Genomic DNA, 14,315 nt, shown 5'->3' on the forward strand with positions numbered 1-14,315 from the left:
ATTCCATTGTATATTCACAGGCATAATGTTGAGTGAAGAAGCCAAATAGAAAAGATTCTATTTATATGAAGTTTAAGCACAGGCAAAATAATCTATGGTCTTAGAGGTCAGAACAGTGGTTATCTTTGGGAAGTTATGACTGGGAAGGGGCACGAGGGAGATTTTGAGGGTTCTGAAAGCAATACTGATTTGGGTGTCATTACCCAAGTGTGTACATAAAAAGTTATCAAGCTCTATGGTTAAGATTGGTATACTTCCCGATCTTTAAGTGATTCCTCAGTAGTTAAAAAACGGGAAGAGTATGCTGTAGATATCTGTTGCTTTTGCTAGCCAGTGTTTATTTCTCCTTTCCTTAAAGTAATTTCACCCTGATTTATCACTGGCCTTCACCTTCAGGGACTGTAGACAAGACTGATATAGATGTCATAGGATCCAGAATTGTCCACACTCTGGCCACAGTAATTAGTTCAGGGATAGACATGTGATTTTAACCAAATGAATGAAATTCAAATTCAGAACTTTTTAAACAAATCCTAAACTCACATGTACATTTACAAGAAGATGAGAGGTTCTATGGGCCCATGTCAACTGCCTGCTGTTAGATCAAACTCCTCAGAGGAAAAAGAACAGAAAAAAGATCTCCTATCCTCACAGTTCCCATGGAGAAGCTCTTGCCTGACTTTGAGAAACCTGTTCCTCTGCCCATCCTTCTCTTACCTGGAGTTTGCTGCCTCCCTGGTGAAGTGGATAGGAGTAGAAAGAGTATGGTTTTGGGTTTGTCAGATGCCTCCATGAAGACTCAAGGATCACATGACCACATGACTCAACAGAGGCTGGGCAATGTAGGAGTGCTGAAACAAACACATTTGGTGGCTCACATTACATTGCCTTGGCCACCTCTGATCTTAGTCACAGCTACAGCGGACAGTCATCCTATGTGAACCCAGATGCAATTCTCACTGACAGCATCCCTCCTATAAGTGTGAGGTCTTTTCCTTAGCAGTCTCCTCCCAGGGCCTTCTCCAATACCATGAGAACTTGCTCAGTCCACAGGTAAGAATACCCAAAGGTACAGGGGAATCAATGTCCCTCTCTGTAACTTCCAATCACTGTGAGATGGAAGCTGGCTGATAAAGGCTCTAATCTTTAGGTTGATAGTGGTAGGAAGCCTTCTGTACCTTTCTCATCTTGGTAACACACTTTCCTTCTTGACATCACCCTCCCTGCTTCCTCACTCCTCCTTCAGGTGATGTCTCCTTAGCAGACTCTGCTTTGTGGGGAGTTCAAACTGAGACAAGAGTTCATAGAAAATCTGGGGAACACTAATTGTTCTCAAACAGCAGGCTGTAGGGCTTTGTCAACATGAGGTAAGGAAAGACTTGAAGGTGTGAGAACCTATTACAGAATTACAAGTTAAGGCCTCAGGGGTTTTACAAATAGCCCTTGGGATAGGTTGGAGTCCCAGAACATCTTTGTTTCCTTCCTTCCTGGATACATCTTGGATTTTACTCCAAAGTTATTTTTCATTCCCATTTATTGTTTTATGGCTTATGTTAAAGCAGAGTTTTGCTGAGAGGGCAGCCCAGTGCTTAGTGCCTTCAAGTAAATGGCAGTGGCATTTTGTAATTCCATTGCTTTTCTTTTATGATGAGATGATGTGATTGTGTGGCTTTGATTTTTACATAAGATTATGCCCTCATTTCAGCCCTAATCTATGGCAAATCTGGTTGACATATACAAAGTTTAATTATTATTACCTCGCTGTTATCTAACTTTGCCAAGGTATGCCTCAAAGGTAATTCTGGTCCCATAAGTATCTGATAGGGCTGAGAAGATTCTGGACTTCACCAAGTTGATTTGTAAATTTAGATCCCGCTATGTCAGTAATAGTTAAATAGCTACTTTTTGATAGGAACTTCTAAATTTCTCTGATTAAAAAAAAGTCAGTGATTAGAAATATGTATTTAGCTTTTATTCTGTGCCAGCCCCACTCACATTGCTAATCCCTGCAGCACCCTGGCAAGGCAGTAGTCATAATCTTCTCTCTATAGCCAAGGAAGCAGGAAGCTCAGAGAACCTCTGTGACATCACGGGCCCAAAGTCACACAGCAAGTGCATTGACAAAGCAGAGACTTGACTGTGGATCCAGTTGATTCCATATTTCTTGCTCCTTCTTTTGTATATCATACTGTTATGTCTCTAAGTAGGAGAGTCTTTGGGAAGGAGAAGGGGAAGGAGTGTCCCACAAATGAATCATAAGATCAGAGGATCTCAGATTCCGAAGGAAACTTAGAGGCCATCACTCCATACCTGTGGATAGGACACATGAGTCCCTCCTGCAGAGGTACAGCTGGTCAAGAATCAGGGGAATGAGGGGCGCCTGGGTGGCTCAGTCAGTTAGGCATCCGACTTTGGCTCAGGTCATGATCTCACGGTTTGTGAGTTCAGGCCCTGTGTCGGGTTATGTGCTGACAGCTCAGAGCCTGGAGCCTGCTTCAGATTCTGTGTCTCTTCCTCTCTCTGCTTCTCCCATGCTCATGCTTTGTCTCTCAATAATAGATAAATGTTAAAAAAAAAAAAAAAAAAAAAAGAATCAGAGGAGTGAGCCTGGCCAGGGTGTGGGGCCTGGCCTATGTCCTGGGCAGGGGGCAATTATGATGAACACCCTGCACCTGCTTTCCCTGTTTTCACAGCCTTGAGCGTGTTATGTGTGTATGTGTACACTTGCACACAAATACACATAACAGAATTCACCATTTTAACCATTGTTAAGTGTACAATTCAGTGGCATTTAGTATATTTACAATGTTGTGCAACCATCATTACTATCTAGCTCCAGAACATTTTCATCTTGCCGAAAGGAAGCTTTATACCCATTAAGAAGTCCCTCTTCATACCCCTCTTCCTCCAGCTCCTGGCAACCACTGCTTTTTCTCTATGGATCTGCCTATTCTAAACATTTCACATTAATAGAATCATAACATATGTGGCCTTTCTCATCTGGTCTTTCTCACTTGGCATAATATTCTCAAGGTTCATCCATGTTGTAGCACGTATCAGCCTTGATTTCTTTTTATGTTCACAGCCTTGTCTTTATATGTTTTTTTAAATTTTTTTTTTCAACGTTTATTTATTTTTGGGACAGAGAGAGACAGAGCATGAATGGGGGAGGGGCAGAGAGAGAGGGAGACACAGAATCGGAAACAGGCTCCAGGCTCTGAGCCATCAGCCCAGAGCCCGACGCGGGGCTCGAACTCACGGACCGCGAGATCGTGACCTGGCTGAAGTTGGACGCTTAACCGACTGCGCCACCCAGGCGCCCCTATATGTTTTTTTAAAGTTTATTTATTTTGAGAGAGAGAGAGAGAGAGAGAGCACGTATGTGTGCATGCATGCAAGCGAGCAGGGGAGGGGCAGAGAGGGAAGGAGAGAGAGTATCCCAAGCAGTCTCTGTGCTGCCAGCACAGAGCCCAATGCCGGGCTTGAACCCATGAACTGTGAGATCATGACCTGAGCTGAAACCAAGAGTCAGACACCTAACCGACTGAGCCACCCAGGCATCCCAACATAACACAATTTTAAAGTAATCTGGAAGTTTAACTTTGATATTTCAGAATATCAAGGAAAGCTCTGAAAAAAGATAACCCTAAGGGCCTAGGCATTTTTAAGAGTAAAAATATTTTAAAGTTCTAGTGATTAAAACAATGTACAAATAACTCTGGAACAGGCAGTTTACTGGAGCCATCTAGAGCGAAAACAGTCAAACTCAAATGGCCATTCACTTGGCACAATCCCCTATTCTTCTGTGTGTCTTCTTTTGTTAGCCCAGTAGGCCTGTTTCCTCAACCTTCTCAAAACCTTGAATCCTGACCCCTCTGCTTCTTACTGCATCTACCTGTTTATCTCTTGTCTTTGTTTTATTCTGAACCTCACTTAGAGTCCATGCTTCACAATTCTTTGCTTATACTTCCAATTTTCTCACTCCATTTGCCTTCCATTATGCCATGTGGTAAAAACCCACAACAATCAAAATAAATTTGGATCTAGTGACTGGAAAGGTACACAAAGAGGGTATACTAGGTTGCACAGTGTCCTCCTCAAATTCAAAACCTCACCAGAACCTCAGAAATACAGTCTTTGCATATGTAATTAGTTAAGTGCATACCAGGTGAGGATGGGTCCTAACTTCAATGACTGGTGCCCTATAAGAAGGCCATGTGAAGTCAGGGAGACATAGAGGCACAGAAACACACAGACGCAAGAAGGCCATGTGAAGTTGGAGGCAAAGACCAAAGCAACTATAAGCCAAGGAGCCCCAAGGACTGCTGGGAATCACCAGAAGCCAGGAAGAGACAAGGAAGGATTCTCCTCCAGAGCAGATACCCTGATTTCAGACTTCTAGCCTCCAAACTGAGAGAAGTTTCTGTTGTTTGAAGCCACCCCATTTATGGTTATTTGTTGAAGCAGCCTAGAAAATAAATATAGGGCGTTCTGGGATGCTGGGTACACAAGTGCCTTCACTGTGTGAATTCATCAAGCTATACATGATGTATGCAATCTTCCATAAGTGTTATACTTCAATTAAAGTAAAAAATATTTTGCAACATATAGAAATATAGAATCATTATGTTGTCTACCTGAAACTAACATATGTCAATTATAACTCAAATGAAAAAAAAATTTTAAGTTTGTTTATTTATTTTGAGAGAGACAGAGGGGGCAGGGGAGGGGCAGAGATAAAGGGAGAGAGAGAATCCCAAGCAGGCTCCGTGCTGTCAGCACAGATCCCAATTTGGGGCTCGAACTCACCAACTGTGAGATCATGACCTGAGTTGAAACCAAGAGTCGGAAGCTTAACTGACCGAGCCACCCAGGCGCCCCAATATTTCAATTTTGAAGTAAAAAAAAATCCACTAATTTATCAATCATCACTCTTCCTTATCTGGGTCCACATCTGTTCTGGTCAGTGCTGCTTGAGAAAAACTCCCAACCTCAGTGAGTAATGCCTTTATGTTTAGCTCTTGTGTTGCTCAGTGACACTTCCTTCCCTGTCCCAGGGAAGGACTTTCTTATGCTCTCCTGGAGCTATTTCAAAGTTCTCTTGTCAAAATTCATTGCAGGAGAGCATTTCCTCCTTTGCTTGCATGGAATAACCTTGCCTCCAGCTTCTTAGTGAAAAGACACCATTTGAAGGAGACTCCACCATGCCCTGCCATTACCCCCATCTACCTCTCACTCTCCTCCTCCCCTCTAATTCAAATGGAAAAGGCTTCCCTCCTTCTGTCAAGAATTATCCTGTTCTCTGGATCCCATGTCTTCTGGCCTCTGAAAAGATCTCACTCTTTTGCAATGTTCTAAAATTTATAAATAAATCTGTGCTCCCTTTGGCTAAGTATAAAGACCTTACCCATCCCTTCTCATCCCATCCCCTGAAGATTCTGAAAGGTTTTCCCTAGCAAGGTGTGCTTTGGTACCCTTTTAAGAATCCCTCTCTTATGTCCTCGCCAGGTAAGAAGAATCTGTGGAGCATCATTTTGGGTCGTTTGCATCATGTAAATATTAAATACACGTTGTGTATTGTGTTCCACATGATGCGGGGTAATATATTGAAACTTTGTTCTGGTATTTCCGGTCACTCTTTCCCAGCCCCACATTTAGGTGGCTAGGCATTTTGTTCTGTTGGCTCAGGAAAGGATGACACAGCAGAATGTGAATAACAAAGGACGCTCATTTTTGGCTTTAGAGTTTCAAAATCCAAGGCCTCAGGGCAAACAATAAATTAGGAAGACTATAAAAAAGCCAGGCTATCCCTCTAGACTGGATAAAGATTCTGTAGCCTGAGGAGTGAGAAGAGAGAGGAGCCAGGGGCACAAAGAAAGCTCAAAGGCCAGTGAGGCACCATGGGGAACACTGTGGTCACTGCCCACATCCCCCCTCCAGGACTGAATGCACATTCCCTCCAGCTTCCTGGAGTATTGACATCTGATGGCTCTCACCTGAGTCCCTCCCCAGGATGTGCAAAAGGCTGCCCAGAACAAGAGTACACTCCCTCCCTAGAGACAACCAATAATAACGGTTCTTCTATGTGAAAGAACACAGGTATGGCCCACTTGCTTTACCTTAGAAGGACTCTGAGGGGCCGTCCAGCTTCAGAGCCCCCTTAGGAACTGGTAGAAGCCTCTGCTGCACTTGAGCCCTGGTTCAATCTTTCCCTCTGCTCCATCATAGTTGTTGGTCATTCTGAATGGCTCCCTACCCCCACCAGCTTCTTGCATACGAATATTCATCTACCTAAAAAGGTTGTTCAGACAGGGCCTGGTACTTCCTGGGAAGATGCATCTGTAAACTAAAGAATTGAAAGGAACCTCAAGAAGACCCCAGAGTTCCTGAAATTTAGCCTAGTGCAGGAGAGTAGAGGAGAAATAGTGTGGGGCTTATACGGGTTGAGAAGGCCCAAGCTGGCCTAGGCATTTCCCACAGGTCCAAACACCTGCCAGAACAGTACAGGATCATTGATGTGACCAGGAAGTGGCCAGCTGTGGCACTGGCAGAGAGCGGATCTGAAGAGGCCTCAGGATGGGACCTGCATGGACTCACAACTACAGATCAGATGGGAATAAGGACATCCCAGAAGGTGCCACCATGATGGACAGGACACTGAGCACCCAAATCCAGCCCTTTTCCTTGAGGTCTTGATACTATCTACACTGCCCCTCAGCTTCCTCAAGAAAAGGAAATCAGGCTGGGAATGGACAGAAATCTCACTCACATAGGCTATGAAATCATGTTTATCAAACCTCCATGCAACTTCCAAGCCAATAGTCAAAACAAAAAATAAGCAATAGATTGGGGGAAATATTCAACAAATATAAAGACAAAAGACTACTATTTTTAACACAAGGAGTCCACATAAATGGACTAGAAAAATACAAAGACCCCAAACGGGAAGGGGGAGAGGAGAAATAGGCACCAAACTGTTATAGTGAGTAATTTGGGTGGGATTCTGGAGGATTTTCACATTCCTGTAATGTTTAAATTATTACAAACTAAAAATTAGGTTAATAAAAGCCAATATTTTATCTTTATTCTTTTAACCTTTTTTTGCACTTATTTGATATAGTTTTTATTATTATTTTATTATGAAATTTATTGTCAAATTGGTTTCCATATAACCCCCATGCTCATCCCAACAGGTGCCCTCAATACCCATCACCCGCCCTCCCCTCCCTCCCATCCCTCATCAACCCTCAGTTTGTTCTCAGTTTTTAAGAGTTTCTTTTAACATTTTTTTAATGTTTATTTATTTTTGAGAGAGAGAGAAAGAGACAGCTCAAGCAGGGAAGGGACAGAGAGAGAGAGGGAGACACAGAATCCGAAGCAGGATCCAGGCTCTAAGCCATCACCACAGCACAGAGCCTGATGCAGGGCTCAAACCCACAAAGCATGAGATCATGACCTGAGCCAAAGTCAGAATGCTTAACCAACTGAGCTACCCAGGCGCCCCTAAAAGCCAATATTTTATTGAGTATTTGCAGTCAGACATTATACTCTGCTATTTGCATAAATTATATCAGTTTATCTCAATTGTCTTAAAAAAATTTTTTTAATGTTTATTTATTTTTGAGAGAGAGAGAGAGTGCAAGCAGGGGAGGGCCAAAGAGAGAGGGGGACACAGAATCGAAGCAGGCTCCAGGCTCTGAGCTGTCAGCACAGAGCCGGATACAGGGCTTGAAGTCAAGAACCTTAAGATCTTGACCTGAGCCAAAGCTGGAGCTTAACCAACTGAGCCATGCAGGTGCCCCTCTCAATTGTCTTTTGAAGTACATTCCATTTTTTCCCTGTGTGAGAAAAATGAGGCACAGGGCATCACACAGTAAGTGGTGGAGTTAGAATTCATACCCAGAGCCTGACTCTGTAGCCTCCATCTTGACCAGTATGTTATATTGGCATATATTACATATGCCAAACCACCACATTTACCATAGTATGTTTTATATGTATATGTTATATATATATAATATATAAAAAAATATATATTTATATATTTATATTTATATATAACCTACTGTAAGCACTGGAGACATAAATGTAAGCATATATATGTGTTTTAATTTGCAGTTAAAATATTTATGATGATTACAAACACTAAAAGTGCCAGTGACAGAATATTACCTGAAAGGTGAGCCAGGAAATGTGTGTACACAGTGATATGTAATTTTCTATATATATAATGTGTATCCCTGAAGGGGTTATAGTCATGGCATGGATGACAGTGATCTTTTTATTTGTCAAAGTGCATAAAGTAAGTACAACAAGCCAAGGGTTGAACTCATTCATATGCAGTCCAGGTGTCCAGGCTAGACCAGCTCCCTCTACCTCCTACACCACTGCCCTGGCTCATCCTGCTGTGCCGTCATTGTCAGTGTCATCGTTTGCTTCTGCAAATAGCACTATGAATTTGTGAGGGAACTGAAGATCAGAGAGTTGATGTGTTTTGGCCAAGGCTGCGAAGCTAGGAAGAAGCCAAACATGGACTTAAACTAAGCTTCTCCAGGTTTGACCCTAGTTTTCCTGACCCCTATTATTGTTGCTATTTCCATTCCATCATTCTATTTTCTTCTCTATCTAGGAATTGAAACCTATTTTTAAGAATATACTTATTTTTTTTATTAAATTTTTTTAATGTTTATTTATTTTTGAGAGAGAGACAGAGAGAGACAGAGACAGAGAGAGACAGAGAGAGACAGAGCATGAGCAGGGGAGGGGCAGAGAGAGAGAGACACAGAACTGGAAGTGAGCTCCAGGCTCTATGCAGTCAGCACAGAGCCTGAGGCAGGGCTTAAACCCAAGAACTGTGAGATCATGACCTGAGCCAAAGTTGGACACTTAACCGACTGAGCCACCCAGGTGCCCTGAAACATACTTTTTATTTTAGAATAAATTTGGACCTATAAGAAAGCTGCAAAGATAGTACAGGTTCTGTATGCTCTTCCCAGTTTGCTTTAATGTTAACATCTTTCATAACCATGGTACATGTCAAATTTAAGAAATCACAATGACTATGATTATTAACCAAATTCCAGACTTTATTCAGATTTCACCAGTTTCCCTCACCAAGATCATTTTTTCTGTTCCAGGATCCAATCCAAGAGACTACATTTAGTTGAAACTCATTTTTCTTTCATACACTAAAAACATGAAAACCCACTCTTTAATTCCAGTGGAAAAGACTGCACAAATCTGGCTGTGGTTTCCAAGTGCACTCAAGGAAATTTTTGCTTTTTCAACGGCCATCCTCAAGAATATACAGTCCAAGTATGAGGAACAAAGAACCCCTCAACTTGGTTCAAGTAAGATGTGGGGAGAGCCCATGGGAATTCATGGATGGGAAATGGAAGAGCTGTCAGGAATGGAGTCTGTTATTTCCAGTTTGTCTCTGAGTCTCTCCCTTCTACTCCCCACCTGCCCTTCTTTGCCTCCTTCTGCACCTCTCTTCTCTCTCCTAACCTATTTCCTTAGCTTAATTGTCCTACAAATGCCCACATTGGCCACCTTGGTCCACAATCCTCATAATTAAGCATGTGCCACCAACTGTAACCTCACTCCGTTTTACTCCCAGCTCAGATATTCTAGTCAACCCCTGACTTTCATGGGTGTAGTCAGTCAGTCAGTCAGTGAAAATGGTGGTAAAGCTCGGGTTTCTTTTCCAACCTAATCAACCTTGTGATACATTTGTTACAATGTTCTTTGTTACTATGGCATAAAGACCAATTTATAATGCAAGTTATCACTAATCTTTGACAATAGATTCATTAGAAGCCACTGAAAAATAGGAGAAAGGGATCATCAAAATTGAATTTTTATTTGTTGAGAGTAAACTAGACAAGAATAAAACCTCTAGGGATCATTAAATATAGCTTGCAGAGACTCTGTCTCAAAGGACTTGGGGCAAACTGCATGGGATTCAAACATTTCCCAGAATTTCAGTGGAAACAGAATTTAGCTAATGTCCTAGAAAAGAAAGCACACAGCTAATCCAAATCTGCTAATTAACCTAATAGACTATACTGGCTCTGGATGGCTTTCCCCTTTGGGAGAGGAAAAAATAACCCTGCTTATAAATCAATATTTCCTTAGACAGATTGAAATTTACTACAGTTCTTCAGGGATTTTAGGTTTCAATAAACCGAGGGGAAAGTTCTTCCTTGAATACATATACCCGCCCTGTTCCCCCACTGACACTAGCCACACTTTTGTTCTTCCTTCTCCTTCCTTCCTCTCTTGCCCTCCCCCTCTCTCCCTGCCTCCTTCATTCCTTCCCAATTGAAGGCCTACACCCGCCACATACTGTTAGGCCTTGGTGAAACAGCAACAAACAATAAGAAATAAAGGGGCTCAGAACATGCCACCTCAAAACATGCTGCTTTCACATATTATTTTGAGCTAAAGTCACTTGAAAACCAACAGGTGCAAAGAAAGCACTTTGACCTTTCCTCTTCTTCCTGAAAACAGGAGATGAAACTCCGAATGTGAAAGATGCCCTCCTAACACCAGGAGGAAAAGAACATTTTTATCACCAGAGATGGGGAGTCAAGGTCGAGGGAAATTTGTACAAACAGACCTTATTAAAATAATTTTTATCTTTTTCTAGTCTCCCCATATATTTTAGTTACTTCTCCACAATCGTCACTCTCCTTTCAACGTTGTACATAAGCTCTGGGGCCTAGATGCTTCTTTGGATCTTTCTTTTCCTGTGAAGACTCCTATGTATGGGCAAACTTTCATTAAATGAAATTTGTATTCTCTCCTCCTCTTCACCTGTTAAGACATCCCTGCCAGAAACCCTCAATGCGTATTGAAGAAATGTTATCTCCCCTACAGTAGTAAATTAATAAAATAGAATATTAGACATGTAACATGTTAGGGGAAATACAAAGCAAGGGGGGCCCAGGTGTGCTGGCGTGAGGCACTGCAACTTTATATAGAGGGTCAGGGAAGGCTCATTAAGAAGGGGGAAATTTGAGCAAAGACTGAAGCAGGTGAGGGAGAAAGGCTTGCAGATATTTAGGGCAAAAGCAAACGGCAAAGCACTGGGGGTTGAGTGTGCCTGGAGGGTTCAGAGCAACAAAGATCAGGTCTAGGATTAGCCAAAGGCGAGGCGTCCAAACGCAGGGTTGGATCCTGCCTTTCTTCCAAAGTTTTGTCTTTTTCTTTTGTATTAATGATGATATGTCATTAAAATATTATTTATCTTGATTACTGAATGTTTTGGCATCTCAAGGTCCATGCCTCACAAGTTTCACTCTGGTCCAGGCCCTGGAGTTGATGGAGGGGGTGAGGGGAGCCCAGGGGAGAGTAGTAGGAAATGACGTCAGAGACAAAGGGAGATGGGGATTCTGAGCAGCTTGGCTTTTACACTGTGGGGTGGGAAGTTGCTGCCAAAACAAATTACCACAAATGTAGTACCTTAAAAAACATAAATTTGTGTCTCACAGTTCTATAGATCAGAAGCCCAACACAATATAGCTCTGCTATCGTCAGAGCTATATTCCTTACCGGAAACTCCTGGGGGGAAGAATCTGTTTCCCTGCTCACTGGGTTTGCCAGCAGAATTCAGTTCCATGCAGTTGTACGACTGAGGTCCTCTGCTCTTTGCTGTGGGCTTGTGGCCCCTTCCTGCATTTTCAAAGCCAGTAGTAGAGGGTCAAGTCCTCAACAGCAGATCTCTCACCCTTCTGCTCGCCTCTTCTGCTTTATATGATTAGATTGGGCCCACCTGGTAATCCAGGACCACCTCCACACCCACACCCTAAGCATAGCTTCCAAGTCCCTTTTGCCAAACAAGATAACACACTCACAGGTTCTGGGGATTAGGACATGGCCATCTTTGGGGGGCCATCCTTCTGCCATCACGGAGGCTTTGGTTAATGGAGCAATGATCCCTCTAGTTGCTCTGTTGAAAACAGTTGGGGAAGGGGGAGGGACAGGGAGGATCAGAAAAGAGACAGGGAAACTGGTAAAGAGGCTAAAGCAGTAGTAATTCAGAGGAGATGTGATGGTGGCTTTGACAATGTGATGGTAGGTCTTGTAGGTCAAGTTGGCTAGGCTACTGTCAGCAGCTATTCAATCAAACACTGATCTGGGTGTTGCTGTAAAGATATTTTGTAGATGTGATTAAGATCCCTAGAGCGTTGACTTTAAGTAAGTGAAATTATGGTAGATTCAGGTGGGCCTGATTCAATCAGTTAAAAGCCTTCTGAGCAGAACTGAGGGTTCCTGGATGAGGAAGCAGATCTGCCTGTGGATAGCAGCTTCATCTCCTGCCTCGGCATTTCTGCTTGCCTTTCCTAAGGACCCCCTCCCGCCCTAGGGACTTCAGACTCACCTAACCAGCCCACAATTGTGTAAGCCAATTCTTTGCAATGAATCTCTTAATAAGCATCTGCCACTGGTTGTTTCTCTTGTTGAACCACATATATGTATAGATACTGACTTAATTTTATAGTTTTGATTGTTATTGATATAGATACTGATTGATATAGATATTAAAGAAATTTTGAACGTGAAGCCAACAGGATGTAGCAGCAGACTGGAAGTAGGATGGGAGAAAGAGAGGGATCAGGGATGATTCCAAAATTTTCTTCCTGAGCTGCTAGAAGGATGGCTCACTTGTCTCCTTCTAAGATTGGGAATTGCTCTACCATGAAAGCCACTCGAAGAGCACATTCAGTTTCCCCTGCAAGGAAGCCCCTTTCAGAGACAGAGTGTACACAGGCAGGAATGGGTGGGTGAGTCTGGCCAGCCCTGAGGTAGGCAGGCTCCAGTCCAAAGGGGGAAATAGAGAATAAAGTCACCACTGTGTTCATGCCACTCATCCAGAATATTGCGGCTTTCCATTGCATTCTGGAAGAGCAGGTCTCTTTACTGTTCTCTACTCTGAACCCCACCTCCCCTGCTGGTCTGTGCTCTGTGGGAACCAGTTAGCTGAACCCTGAGCCAATAACAAGCAAGGAGAGCTGAATAGAGACTTTATGAATAAATGTTGCTCTGTGTTCTTCTTTTTTCCTTGTGAAGGAACAGGGTGTGCTTGAAAATAAAAAAATGAGTTTTTTTGTTTTTTGTTTGTTTTTTTTATAGTAATCTTCCTGGAAGGCAGAAAAGAAAAAGAAAAAAAAGAAAGAAAGAGCAGCATAGATTTGTCACTTGGTACTGCTCTGGTTAGCACAATGGTTGGGCCCCAGGCCCCTCTCTAGGCCTCCCAACCTGGCACTGAATACAATTGAAGAAATCAAAGGAACTTTTCCAAGAGTCTGGCAGCTCAGACAGATACTGAGATGGCAGAGCTGTGTGGTACCAGGCCACACACAGAGGCCTCCATTTCCTCCTACCTTCTGGAACGCAGCAACCAGAGCTCAACAAACCTGCAGTCCTGTTCAGGGATACCTCACCTGGGCATCAACTGTTCACAGAGAATCTGAACCACCCCCCCAAGGAGACAGGGTGGGTCAGTTTCTAGCCTAGTCATTGCCAATATAAATGTTTGAGGGGCTCTCTGATAAATAAATCAATAGAACATCTTGAATCTGAAGGGGGCCAAACATTGTGCTTCTTTGGTCTCCTACAAAAGGTAAAAGATTTCATGTCAGGAAGTACTTTGGTATGCCAACAAGTTTCCAGAGCCTCTTCCTCCTTCTCCCTCAATTCCGTATTGGACCACCAGTTAGATGTCAGAAACTGATCCTTCTCCCCAAAGAAGTATCAGGTGTTTGTTGTTCATTCAAAAGCCAAGTTTTCGAGTTTCTGGTGGACTTCACAGGATTTCTCTCCTCCTGAATCACTCCTGGCTGCAGTAAACCTGGGTGAAGTCCTTATCACTCCAAACCTATACTGCAAAAAGAGTGAAATATTTTTGTCTCATCTCCCCCCTGCCCTTGATCTCTACAGGAAGAGGATAAAGGCGCAAGGAGTCAGGTTTGGAGTAAAAACATGCACCACACAAGATATTTGTGAGGATTAAATAACTTGGGCCCAAGTATTTTGGAAGCTGCCAAGGGCTCTACAGATTAGATATACAGAAGTACTGGCTGAAAGCCGACCTCCATTGACAAGCATAATGCAGATGTAAGAAGCTGAAACAGACTCTGAGTCCCTGGTGGGTGGTAGCCAGACAAGGGATGTACAATCATGGGTTGATGGGGAAAAAGTCTCCCAAGAGAAAAAGACAAAATGAGATTCTTGGTCCAGCAAAAAAAAAAAAAAAAAAAAAAAAGCACAAGGGAAGAAATGGCAGGTAAAAAAGTAAAAATGATAGTGAT

The 14,315-nt window shown here is 42.8% G+C and overlaps 1 long non-coding RNA gene across 1 annotated transcript in view; it reads right to left on the minus strand.

Annotated features, from left to right (window-relative positions):
* Positions 1-9,843: 9,843 nt before the first annotated feature.
* LOC121035283 (uncharacterized) overlaps positions 9,844-14,315 on the minus strand; it is a 23,661-nt gene continuing 19,189 nt past the window's right edge. The window contains exons 3-4 of the long non-coding RNA XR_005792832.1: positions 11,859-11,953; positions 9,844-11,676 (exon numbers count right to left, since the gene is read on the minus strand). This is a non-coding gene — a long non-coding RNA (uncharacterized LOC121035283). The remainder of the gene's footprint in view (positions 11,677-11,858; positions 11,954-14,315) is intronic.

This window comes from Herpailurus yagouaroundi, unplaced genomic scaffold (assembly GCF_014898765.1).
Source record: "Herpailurus yagouaroundi ecotype Mexico unplaced genomic scaffold, PumYag 28, whole genome shotgun sequence".
Lineage (NCBI taxonomy): Eukaryota > Metazoa > Chordata > Mammalia > Carnivora > Felidae > Herpailurus > Herpailurus yagouaroundi.